Source organism: Lactuca sativa, chromosome 4, assembly GCF_002870075.4.
Source record: "Lactuca sativa cultivar Salinas chromosome 4, Lsat_Salinas_v11, whole genome shotgun sequence".
Classification (NCBI taxonomy): Eukaryota; Viridiplantae; Streptophyta; class Magnoliopsida; order Asterales; family Asteraceae; genus Lactuca; species Lactuca sativa.
In genome coordinates this window covers 145,536,150-145,549,089 of record NC_056626.2, presented here as the reverse complement: position 1 = coordinate 145,549,089, position 12,940 = coordinate 145,536,150, and positions in this window count along the sequence as shown.

Sequence of the window (12,940 nt, the reverse complement as noted above, 5' to 3'; positions counted from 1 at the left end):
AGACTTAGCTGCAGTGTTCATGAGTGCTCCTAGAATAAGATTCGAGTATTGGATTAAACCCACGCTCATTTGAATCACTTCATGGACTTTATCACAAGTGAATCATGAGACAATAATATCTTATGATATGAGTTGTTAACTATGAGTTGGTTATACATTGATTGTACGAAAACACATCAGTAACTTGATGTTATAAACCGTGCCTTTGTGTATGATTGAACAAGTAGTTAGTACAAGCATATGAGTCGAAGTTTATCCATTACTTTTACCTCATAAGGATAAAAGCAATATTTGTGGGCCCCTCGATGATTTAGTGATGACACCCCTAAGTGCTTGGCCAAGCCTGGACTAATTTGATTTGTTTAATTAGTCAGTTGTCATAAATCGAAAATCGGGGAACAACAAATGGACAGAGAGAATGATTATAATCCATGTCTCATTCCATATGATATCTAGAATGGAGGAATATATGATCACTTATCTAATGGACACGTCATTGATTTGTTCAGAGTTCGACAGCGGCTTTAAGAGCTACGATTGCTAGTAGGGTTATGAAGTCGTACTTGCAATAAGAGTTATTAGACTTATCCAAGTGGGAGGCTGTTGGATTAGTTTCTAGTCCATAACTATAATTGGTATGACTTGACCCGACCCGGCATGGTCCATTTGGGTTGCACTTCACCAGAACAATTTGTATGGATAGACTTATTAGAAAATGATATTTATGATTTATTAATATATTATAAGTTATAATACATTAATAAGAAATCATATTATTTAATTAGTATTGATCAAAGAATTAATTTGGAACTAATTTAGTGATCAAAAGAGGCTAATTAAATATGGACTCTTATATATATATATATATATATATATATATATATATATATATATATATATATGGAATGGGCCAAGGTTTATTTAGGATGGGCTAAGAGTGTATGGAAGTCCATGGATAGTCCATGGAGCTTTTAACCCATGGATCCTTTGTAAATGAAAGGTCATGGGTATTAGGGTTTACATGGATGTAATCCTAATCCTCCATAATATATAAAGAGGTCCTTGGCTCACAAAATTGACACTAGTGAGTGTGAAAGAAAAGGTGGCCGGTTTTAGTGAGCTCCATATTCTCTCAAAGTTCTTCCAAGTTGTTTTGGTGATTTGTGATTCCACTTGAGGCATTCACATTATTGGTGATAGGCTCTTAAAGCTCCAAGGAATCAACCACAAGAAAAAAAAGGTATGTAATTCAATCTACTTTTATTATGCAAGTAACATATGATTATATGCTAGCTAGGGTAATACCTTGGAATATTCAAGTTTGCATGTATAATAGAGAAAAACATAGATCCAATGTATTTAGGGTTGCATGTACACCTTAGGAGTGTTAGAATGCTTAAAACCCAACAGTCGCTTCGTGACTATCAAGTGTGTCACGTCATGAAAACTGGTTATCCGAACTTAATGGATTCAACTCTTAGCCCATTAAGCCATTCATCCAATATTTCCATAAAGCCTCCCATCGTTTAATAACACGTAAAGGTCGATGATTTTTAGCCATGCATGCTCATTGTGAGTCTAAGGCTTCAATTAGGTCAAACATGAAGAAAAATCACCAAAGGTCACATGCATGGGTCCAATATACATTCAATTTCTAGATCTGAACCACATAATATACAAAGGACCTCAAGGATCCATAAAAGTTGCTAACTTTATGGAATCCTACCATTTCAACTAACTCATATTTGAAGAAAATGGGACAAAACCTTAGAGCTAACAACCTAGCATAAGAAAGTTTAAATCTTGGACACTTACAATTGTCCAAACTTGCTCAAAATGATTCCCCAAGCTTGCCAAGACACTAACAACACTTCCTAGGCCTCCTCATTCCTTCAAAAGCAAACACAAGCACCAAAATGAGCCCAAAATGAAGCAGATGGACTAAGGATTTCTTTTGTAGGTTTGGAGGTGATGGAGGATGAGGGTGAATGAAACCCTAGCCCCTCAGTTCCTTTAAATAGGGTCCCAGTCCGAAATTAGGGTTTTCCATTTGATCAGGTGTCACGTTGTGACCCACATATGTCACATCGTGACACATAAATGACATTTCCCGCATAACGCGAGATAGCTTAGCGAGTTTCCCAAGATACCACATACCATACAAATGGGCTCACCCCAACATACATATAGGCCCCGCCCAACATACATACAAATGGGCCCATCCCAACATACATACAAATGGGCCCAACCCAACATACATATGAATGGGTCCAACCCAACAAAGATTATGACTGCGAGATTTTGTACCATCCTGGGAAGCCCAATGTTGTGGTCGATGCCTTGTGTCGCAAGGCGGTGAGTACACATCGTAGATCGGTGTTTGAGGATGATTGTTATTTCACCATTGTTGGATTTAATCAAAAAGGCTTAAGGTAGAGGGGTTGAAGAAGGAGAATTAGAAGGACGCGAGGATCAAGGGTCAAATTATGTTATTTATTAGGGATAGCCATGGGTTTTTGACTCGGTGCGACAGAGTGTGGGTTCCAGTTGCTGGTGGGGTTAGGCATACCTTATTGGAGGAAGATCACAAGTCAAAGTTTTTGATTCATCCGAGAGTCACGAAGATCTATAGAGACCTATGATTTAATCATTGGCGACCCTATATGAAGAGTAGGGATAGAGCATGGTTCATGGAACGGTGCTTGACTTGCCAAAAAAGTCAAGGTCGAACATCAGAGGCCCCACGACAAGATGCAATTGTTACCTATTTGTCACACCCCCAAACCGGAACGGCGGAAACATTCGGGGGAGGAGGACGTCATTTTTAGTATCACAACACATGTATCATAGTAATCATAGTAACAAACAACCATTGTATTAATTATAGTGTTTACAAAGTAGTGATTCACAAAAGGTTGAATCCAAAAGTAAATAACAAAACAAGACATGAAGCTACTATACTTCATCTTCTGAATCCTAGAGCATGTACCTGTCTACTAGTTTCCTGAGAATACAAGTTATTTTGAAAGAGTAGATCAACATTTAAGCTGGTGAGTTCATAAGTATTTTAGTGATGTAAAGTATGTTGTAAGTTCTTTTAGAAAAGTTCGCATGTTCCTCCAGAAAATCCTATATTTCGTGATATGATGAATGAAAGTAAAAATGACTCTACAATTCCTTCTATGAGTACTAAATGGATACAAGTTATATACAATTCCTTCTAGTAGTAAACAGACAATCGATTGTATGAATCTGCCCTAAGCCCACAACCAAACAGGGAACAGGGAATGAGGCGGCCAGAAAGCACACATCCCATTGTTTGTTAGATCTTCATTGTATACAACCCTGGCATATTCATTTGGTACTTACGGAGTTAACTGTAATAATTACTTTATTTGATGAAAACATTCTTTAAGAAAAAACCCTTATTTCCTTTAGTAAAAATGGTAACCATAATAGTTCCTTCTATAATCACTTAGTTTGTACAAGCTATATATAATCTAATATCGAACGGATAGTTAATTGTTTGAATCTGCCCTAAGCCCACAACCAAACAAGGAACAGGGAATGAGGCGGAAAGCACACATTTAACTGCCTATTAGATATTAATTATATATAACCCTGATGTATAAACTAAGGTATTTTAGAATTAACCACTAACGGTCCTTTAAGTTAAACTGGTTTAATAAAATGGATTAAACCCTTTTACTGATAATTTCTAGTTTAGTCTACTACATGTTCTATCTAAAAAGTATGTTTTTGTACTAGAAAAACGATGTATTGAATTTGTATACTATGACCTGACCCATACCTGGTAATCCATATGATTACTTGGTGTATACAGAATATATATATATATATATATATATATATATATATATACATATATATATATATATATATATAGAGAGAGAGAGAGAGAGCTAGGTTCAAATGTTTATAGCAACTATTATGTGCACGAATGCACCAATAGGAATTTAGGAATAATTAAATAATTAAAAAATGTAATAAGGGTAATTATGTAACTTTAGCATGATAATTAAAATAAAATCCCTTAATTCATGGAAATTACCATAAAAATCTCTTTGACCAACTATTAAACCCTAGCCTCTCATATCATATGTATTCTACTTCTGCCTCCCTATTGCCTCTTCCATCGACAACAACAAAATCATATCCTCCCCCTTCCATTGACCTTCGGCTGCGTCAGTTGAGTTTTGATGCACATGTCGACCATAACCGTGCTACAACCAACAAATTTTACAAAACTGAGGGAGTGAATGATAATCAAAATACCACCACCAGTAGCAACGAATTCAAACAACTTATATTTCTCAAGACGCCCAAAGGTTAGTTATATTTCCTCTATTTCTTATTCAACTTAATCGATTTCTTCTACCTTAATTTCTGATTCGTTGGAAGTTTCATCTTTGAAGAATCGAGACTTATTCACTTTGAGTCAAAATTGATTTATGATTCTGATTAAGTATATATCGATTGATTGGTTTTGAAATTGATTTATGATTTTGCAACTTGAATCTAATTGGTATCTGAAATTGCACATGATGTTTACCTTGTTGTTGAATCTGATGTCGATCTTGACATGTTAATTTGCTATGTGTAATGTGAAAGTGTAACTTCCACCCACCAAGTGTTCGACATAATGCCAACATTGCATCATTCTTCCTTAAACATTCTACATATTTTTATGTGATAATGATTTCTTTTGATTTATTTTAGATACTGTAAGTTATGTATACCTTAAATATTTTAAGCATTGTGGTTTGCGTTTATTTATTCTATGTATGTTGGTTTGATAAAATGTTCACTTCAAATTATTCTACTTATTCTAATGTATGTTGTATACTAGTTATTCTAACTACTTTTACTTATGTTTTATGTTATGTGTTGAATATTCTATATATTCTAATCAAGCTTCAATTGCTACAGATGATGAAAGATACACTATTATTCTACTAATTCGATTGTATGTTGTATTACTTTAATTAAAATATCACTAATCAAGCTTCTAATTGCAGCAAAAGATGGACCAATTATTGATCAATTGATGAATTAGTTTTCAATTTAAGCTAATTAAGCAAATTCTGTGAGAATGACTTTCTTTCCTCATCGTTGGGTGTTTATTCTTATCTTCAATTGTTTCATTCTTTAAGAATAGTTATTTCATTCTTCAAGAATAATTTGTATCTAATGTATTCTTCTATTTGAATAATGTGTAGAGAGTATAATAATCTTGGAGAATCACATAAGAATGATTCTACCAGAATTGTATTTATGGTATAATCACATAAGAATGATTATGGTAGAATCACATAAGAATGGTTTTGCAAGGGTTGTATTGCAATTGGCTGAAGTTTTAACATGATTTTTGTTTCTTATGTTTTTCATATGTTTCAAGTTTTACCTAGGGATCACTTACCATCCTCAAGTTTATCTCCTTTTTGTAGCTCCTTGTATAGAATCATTCACATGCAATACAATTCTGACAGAATGTCAATCTCACAAAATGTCAATCTCAAAGAATGCTAGCATATTTTGAAGTGGCTTAGAGGTCAAACATACACAAGACATCTAGAAACGAAACAAGAAAGTGAATGAGGATTCTTTCAAGAACGCCGATATTTTTTTTGCAAGAGATTTCAAGAATAAATGTAATTTATGTTCATAGTTGTATTCTTTAATAATGAATGTAATTACTTATTCTAAACTATTAAACTTCGTCTTATATAAAATTTATATTCATTAAAAATTATGGGTCTTATGTGTGTTTATAATATTATGTTCATAGTTGTATATAATTCTGACGGAATTACAAAATATCATTCTAACAAAATAACATTCTGATAGAATAAAATCGGTTTATTCTTACAAATTACGTTTAAATTGAATTAATTTGAAAAAAAAATCAGATTTTTTAAATCAAAATAATTAATTATCCCATAAATCTCGACTTTTCCTTTTTTAAATTCGTCTGAATTGACTAAAATGTCCTTATGCTGAATTTTGTGTGATTATATGGTACATGTTACCCTATTGTCATATCATAGACCCTCATATCATGACCTTTGATTATATTCCATCCGATGGTCCAGATCTGTGCATTCTGGCACACAATAGTTACTAAAAACAAAATAACCTAACCATATATATATATATATATATAAAACTGAGATCGGATAGATAGTAGACTGAGTGCATCTGCTCTAATCCCACAACCAGACAAGGAATAGGAAATGAAGCGAAAAGCAAACACTCTACTGTCTATCAGACCCGATTAACATATATCGCTGATGTATGCACTAAGGAATCATAAAGTTAACATTATAGGCCCCTTTCTAAGTGGATGTACTAAGACTCAACTGTATTGTTTGTCTTTTGTAAGTTTTCCCAAGTTTAGGACTATCTTTATTAGAAAATAGTTTGCATTACTTTTTATGGGAGACGATCACCATATGAATGTAATGGGAAAATGAAAGTATTCAGTAATACTGTATAAGTAATTACTGAATCACTAACTAACTTAAAACTAGCTTGTTAATTAAGGTTTAAAATGTGAGATGATTGTAACCATACTGATATGACACGTGTTTAACACGACGACCTAATGGCGCCGAAACTGTTGTGACATTTGTTACCCGTAGACTTGCAAGTCCCACTGTAGCTAGCAGCAAGGCGTAGGATGTCAATCCCGTATAGATCTATACACAAATTCATGCTCTCGCTCCAGGAGACTCTGACTACAAAACGCAACGTAGCAAGTATATTGCTAAGTCGTGAAGTAGTGGTTTCACATTATTGATATCTTGTTCTTGTTATAGTATGTTCATTCTGTTCTAGTGTATAGTATGTTCCTCCCTATTTCTCTTTATATTATGTTCATTCTGTTTCTCGTTATAGTATGTACTGAACCCCTAAACTATACCTATTATAGTTTACTAGCATGTTTACTTGAACTAATACTGACTTGAATAAAAGACTCATTTATCTAATGAGTTATGATTGTACTTTAAAAATAGTGTTTTATAAACAATATAGTAACATAACTTTAAACAAGTTTTTGAACTGGTTTTGATCACTTATAAGGCATAAGAAATCTGTTGAATATGATAGTTGTCACAAATAAAATTTACACAATTGTCATTGTGTTCAACTTGTATTCCCCCCTTAAAAGCATTTAAAACATTTAAAAGATTGATTATAGGGGTATGAACTCACCTTATGTGGGTGATTCAATTGCAGATTCGTGTAAGTATGAGAAGTTCCACAAATGAATTCCCGAGACACAAACGAGTCCTAAATGACATATAATGGCATATATAGGCATGTAATTAGTGTTTTACACAACCAACATGCAAGGAAACACCCTTATGGACTAGGAAACACTTGCTAGAAAGTGTTACAATCACATGCGATTGTTTACAAGGGGTGTACGACCACTTAAGGGAGTGTACGGCCAAAGGGTGTATGGCCAAATGAGTGTACGGTCGTACACTCATGTAAAACATGCAAAAGGGGGTGTTTGATCCGTGGGGAAACTAGTGTGTCAAGTACATAACAAGTGGATGGACAAGGCTTTCATTTTTGGAGGGACTTGAGGTGTGTACGGCCACACCAAGTGTGTATGACCGTACACCCTTGATGATCTCGAGTTTGATGATGTTTTAAGGCTATGAATCAAGTGTTTAACATGTCTAACTAGATGATAGAGGGAATACTCACACTTTTGAGGGTCTTTAGGGGGTTCACGGCCCAAGAACAAGTGTGTGTTCTTGGTGTTCTTGGTGAAATGGGATGAAGATTTGAGGTTCTATCATAAAGAGTTGTTTTCATGGATGAATCAAAGGGTGATACTAGATTTAAGAAAGATAACAACTAATAGATGGAAGAATCACTTACGTTTTTTACGGGAAATCGAAGTGATCTTGATGATAGTTGAGAGAGAATGGAAGTTCTTTGAGGTGAAAGTGTAAGAATGAAGAGAAATGAAGGAGATCTATACTTATGGGGGATAGTTCACGGCCACCTTGGGTGTACGGCCGTACACTCCTCTTGAAGGAGTGTATAGCTTGAAAACAACTCGATGGACTGAAGATAACACAACCCTACACCCAATCCTTAAGCGTACTAGGATTAGAACTCATAAAACGATCCTTAACAATGCTAAAAGATAGTAGAAACGAGTCTGACTCTCAATTGTTTTGCTGGACTTTATAAGACAAAAGTTTTTGGGTTGTCACACTATTCCCATGTGGAAGTGGGAGGAGATCACCATGTATTTAATAACAAAGTTGTCAAGGATAACGCATGTGGTTGATTCTATCTGGGTCATTGTTGATAGGCTGACCAATAATGCTCATTCCATCCGTATCGCTAAGAGTATATCTGTTGAGAAGTTGGTTGAAGTCTACATCAGGGAGGTAGTGGTTCAGCACAAGGTACCAGTTTTAGTGGTTTCTGATCGTGATGTCCACTTCACCTCCAAGTTTTGGAGGAAATTCCATGAGGAGTTGGGTACTCAGTAACACTTTCGTACAACTTACCACCCTCAGACGGACGGACAGAATGAGTGGATTATTCAGACTCTCGAGGATATGCTCAGGGCATGTGTGCTAGATTTTGGAGGGAGTTAGGATACTTATCTTCCATTGGTCGAGTTCTCCTACAACAATAGTTACCATGCCAGTATCGATCATCCACCCTTCGAGATACTTTACGAGAGGAAACGTCAGACCCCAGTTTGTTGGGCCGAGGTCGAGCATCGAGTTATGGGGAGTACTGAGATCATACTTAGCAGGTGCACAATTGGCTGCAGACGGCGTAGAGTCTCCAGAAGAATTATACTGACCAGTGACGTTCAGACCTTGAGTTTCAAGTCGGAGATTTTGTACTTCTGAAGGTGTCATCCAGTTCCGGAAGCGGAGCAAGTTGGGTCCTAGATTCATTGGTCTTTTCAGGATTATCACTCGAGTGGGCAAAGTAGCATATCGGTTGTATCTGATGGGTTTTGGTCATAAGACATCCTATGTGCTCATACAAACCCTAATGCTTGGATCTAGGTTTCTCTATTGTACATGCTTTGAATCCAAGACTATAAACCCTAATTCTAACATATGGAAATCAATATTAACATATAATTAGGTTTATGATATTACCTTGATTGTTATGTAGTAATAACAATCCCAATTCCTCCTTGAATTGACTTTGGAAGGCTTAGAGTCACAAGTGTCACTCCTCTAATGGCTTACAAACACCATAAGCAAGTGGAGAAGGTATAAAGAGAGAGAGGAGGGAGATTAGAATTCGTCCTTAGGACCTCTTGGGAAGGGTTGGCCGAATTCCTAAGCCCTAGGGGGTTTATATAGGTGTAAAGATTAAGGTTTTAGTCCTTATCCTTATCTAGTTGCTTGTCCACCAAGCAACCATAAGATAAGTCCTAGAAATCCTTATCCTAGTCGAATTCTAAGGGATTTACACCTCAAATTCGTTCACCATATATATAAGATAATCCTTACCTTATTTTGTAACTATCACATAATTACAATTCAGCCCCTCTAGTTTAATTAATTACACTTGATCACAAAATTAATTCTTAATTAATTATTGACCAATATTAATTAAACAAATATGATTTCTCCTTTAATATATTATTCTTATAACATATTAATAAATCATAATAACCTCTCTCTCTATTTATTTCTCCAATCAAGTTGCTTTGGTGAAGGCAACCCAAAAGGACCATGCACCATCGGATCAAGTACATACCAAAATAGTTATGGACTTAGACACTAATCCAACAGTCTCCCACTTGGATAAGTCTAACAACTATTCTGCGTATGACTTCGGATCCTGATCTGCAATCATAGCTTTCCAAAGTCGCTGTCAACTCTGATCATATCAAATACGCGTGTCCTTAGATAAGGGATCATATATTCCTCCATTCTAGATATCATATGAGATATGATTTCAAATCATTCTCTTTGTACTTCTTCTCGATTTCTGATTTATGACGACTGACTAATTGAACAAATCAAATTAGCCCTAGCCCGACCGAGCATTTACGTTTGTCATCACTAAATCATCGAGGGGCCCAAAGATATCGCTTTTATCCTACTTTGAATAAAAGGAATGGATAAACTTTGATACAATGCTCGCTTGCACTCACTAACCAAATCACACACAACAATATGTTTTATAACACCAAGTTACTAGTGCGTTTACATATTATCAATGTGCAACCGATTCGCAAGATACAACTCACACATCTCGGTTTCAAGAATATAAGATGTTATCGTCTCACCATTCACTCGTGATACAATTCATGGAGCGATCCAAGTGAGCGTGGGTTTAGTCCAATGCTCAAATCATATTCATAAGCACTCATGAACGTTGCAGCAAACATTTGCTTATGTCTAATACTCTTTTAGACAATCCACACACCAATTCACGACAGTCTTCATTCATATCTACTTCCAACATATGAACGACTGTGGCCCGTTTGAATAATTCGATTATTCTTAATAAACTCAATTATTCTGGAAGTCAAAACATGCAAATGTGAAACACAAGAATAATACTAATCCCATATGGCCTCAAACCTTTGAGTATAAATAAAACGCCTTTTATTTATCACCATATTGATTACTCATTATTTGTCGTTTCGGGTAATCAACTTCTTACTTGAATTCCAACACTTGTCCCATGCTCCTAGCATGCACACAATGTTTACCTATGGTTCTTATTTTGTGAAATAGATCTCATTGAATACATTTCCAATCCTTCTCATTTCACAACTCCAAATCCTTTTCATAAGTGAAAGAATATCAAATTGTTGCTACTTATAGAATATGCTAGATTCTAACATTTTATGCAATGATTTCTTTTGTAATGTCACTGCACCAAAGTCACAAAGACTATTGCCAATGATATTACAAAGTCTTCTATCGGAGATTGTTACAAGACAATTCCATAGATGTGATGTCTCTCACTCAAAGTACTTTCTTTGAACATCCTTTTGCATAGAAGTTTCTAATCTAGTCATAGATTTCTCAATATTCAACTCCCAATATGGACATACTTCCATATGTTCCATATGACAACTCATTCTTAATAGAATCTTATCTATTTGTAATGATGTCGATATGGTCCATCCAATATGGAAACATTTCCATATTTTCCAATACTATACTTCCAACTACTCACAAGCGACCAATCCTCGTCGAACTTGGATTGTCCTTTGATAGTTATTTAATTATTTTAGTCTAAATCGATTCTAGTCCTTTTTCCCTCTAAATGTGCTCGACATTTGGAAAATTTTAGAATGGTCAAACATTAAAGCATTTGCAATCGATCCTATACCCGAAGCGTATGGGACACGACGCATAATGTTTTATTTGCTATGTTCTCAAAATTTGAATAGTGAAGAGGGATGCCGTAATCATAATCGAAATTTTAAGAACACACTTTGTACCTTTGACTAAATTTTATTAACATTTCTCAAACTAAACCTTTAGATTTGAAATGAAGCATAATATTCTCTCCCTTAATTATAGCAAAATAACTCTTCAACTATTGCGACTTTGCAAAGTATGACTCTTTGTTTTCTATAATTAATATTGCTAACCTTGCAATACTTTCCTTAATAATCATACAATCATAACTTTTATGCTCCCACTATCTTGATGATTATTATAAAACATAACACTTATGCTCCCACTAGCTTCGACATGTATTCATAAACATCTTAACTTTCAGAAAAACAATGCTTATTGAATTTCTTAAGTTCATGTTTCTAATACTTAGTGCTTTGATAATCTTTTATCAAGGTTTCTTGAACTTATACACATTTGCCTTCGATAGTTCATATGTGTGTCTAAACAATTAAGACTAATTGCCAAACCTCACAATTCAAATTATGGAAAGGGATGCCGTAACCATAATTGAATTCGAGAATGCAATTTTACAATCACTATCTTCTTAAAATCTGTCTTAGTGAAAACATTTCCTCACAATCATTTTCATGAAGGAGGAAATCTTATGACACTTAGATTTAAACAGTGTATTTGTTCCTATCCATGTGAATTTGTCGAAACCAAAGTTTACGACAAATTCAAACTCTTATGGATCGAACTTTCTTGATCTCGATTTCTTGCCTTTATGGTAGCACAGCTGCCCACCATGTCTTCCAAGTAGTTAAGCAGCTCACCCTTTCCTATCAATGTACCTTTCATTGATTAAGGTGCTTTGCCTTTTATGCGTTCAAAATGAGAACTCATAGAACTCACATGCATAATTAACTCGATTGGATTGGCACATAATCAAAATAATGTCAACACGATAGGTTGTAAACCTCAACTTGTGTGCTAGTGATGATCAATAAGGTTTATTTGATTTGTTCTTGAAACCTTTCAAGACCATTAAGACTCCCACTTACTCCTTGACATATAAGATTCTCTTGTCATTAACCATTTCTTGACAAACAAATATTCAAGAGTTAGTGTACTTTTTATCAAAACATTTCATAAATTGGTCCTAGTTGGTCTTTGTCTTATCCAAGACATCACAACTTACCACATTTAATGAATGTCATAAACCTTATTAATACTTTTTCACTCAATGTCACAATCTTAACTTTAAGACTTGTTTTGGAACGAAGTATGATTGACTTCTTGATTTAACCATTTCTTCAATTCTTGATTCCTCTTCTTAGACATACAATTGTGCTAAGACTCACTTAGAGGATCAATTGAGATATGGTTCTTAATCATTAAGACCTATCATAAAGCATAAAAGCTACTCTCCCTTCTTCTTAGAATGGAGAAACTTTTATCTTTCTGCCTACTTGATTCTTCTTATTCGTTCTACTATTGATTTAAACCTTTTTCAATCAATCTAGAATTACACTTAATCTTGTAAGTATAAA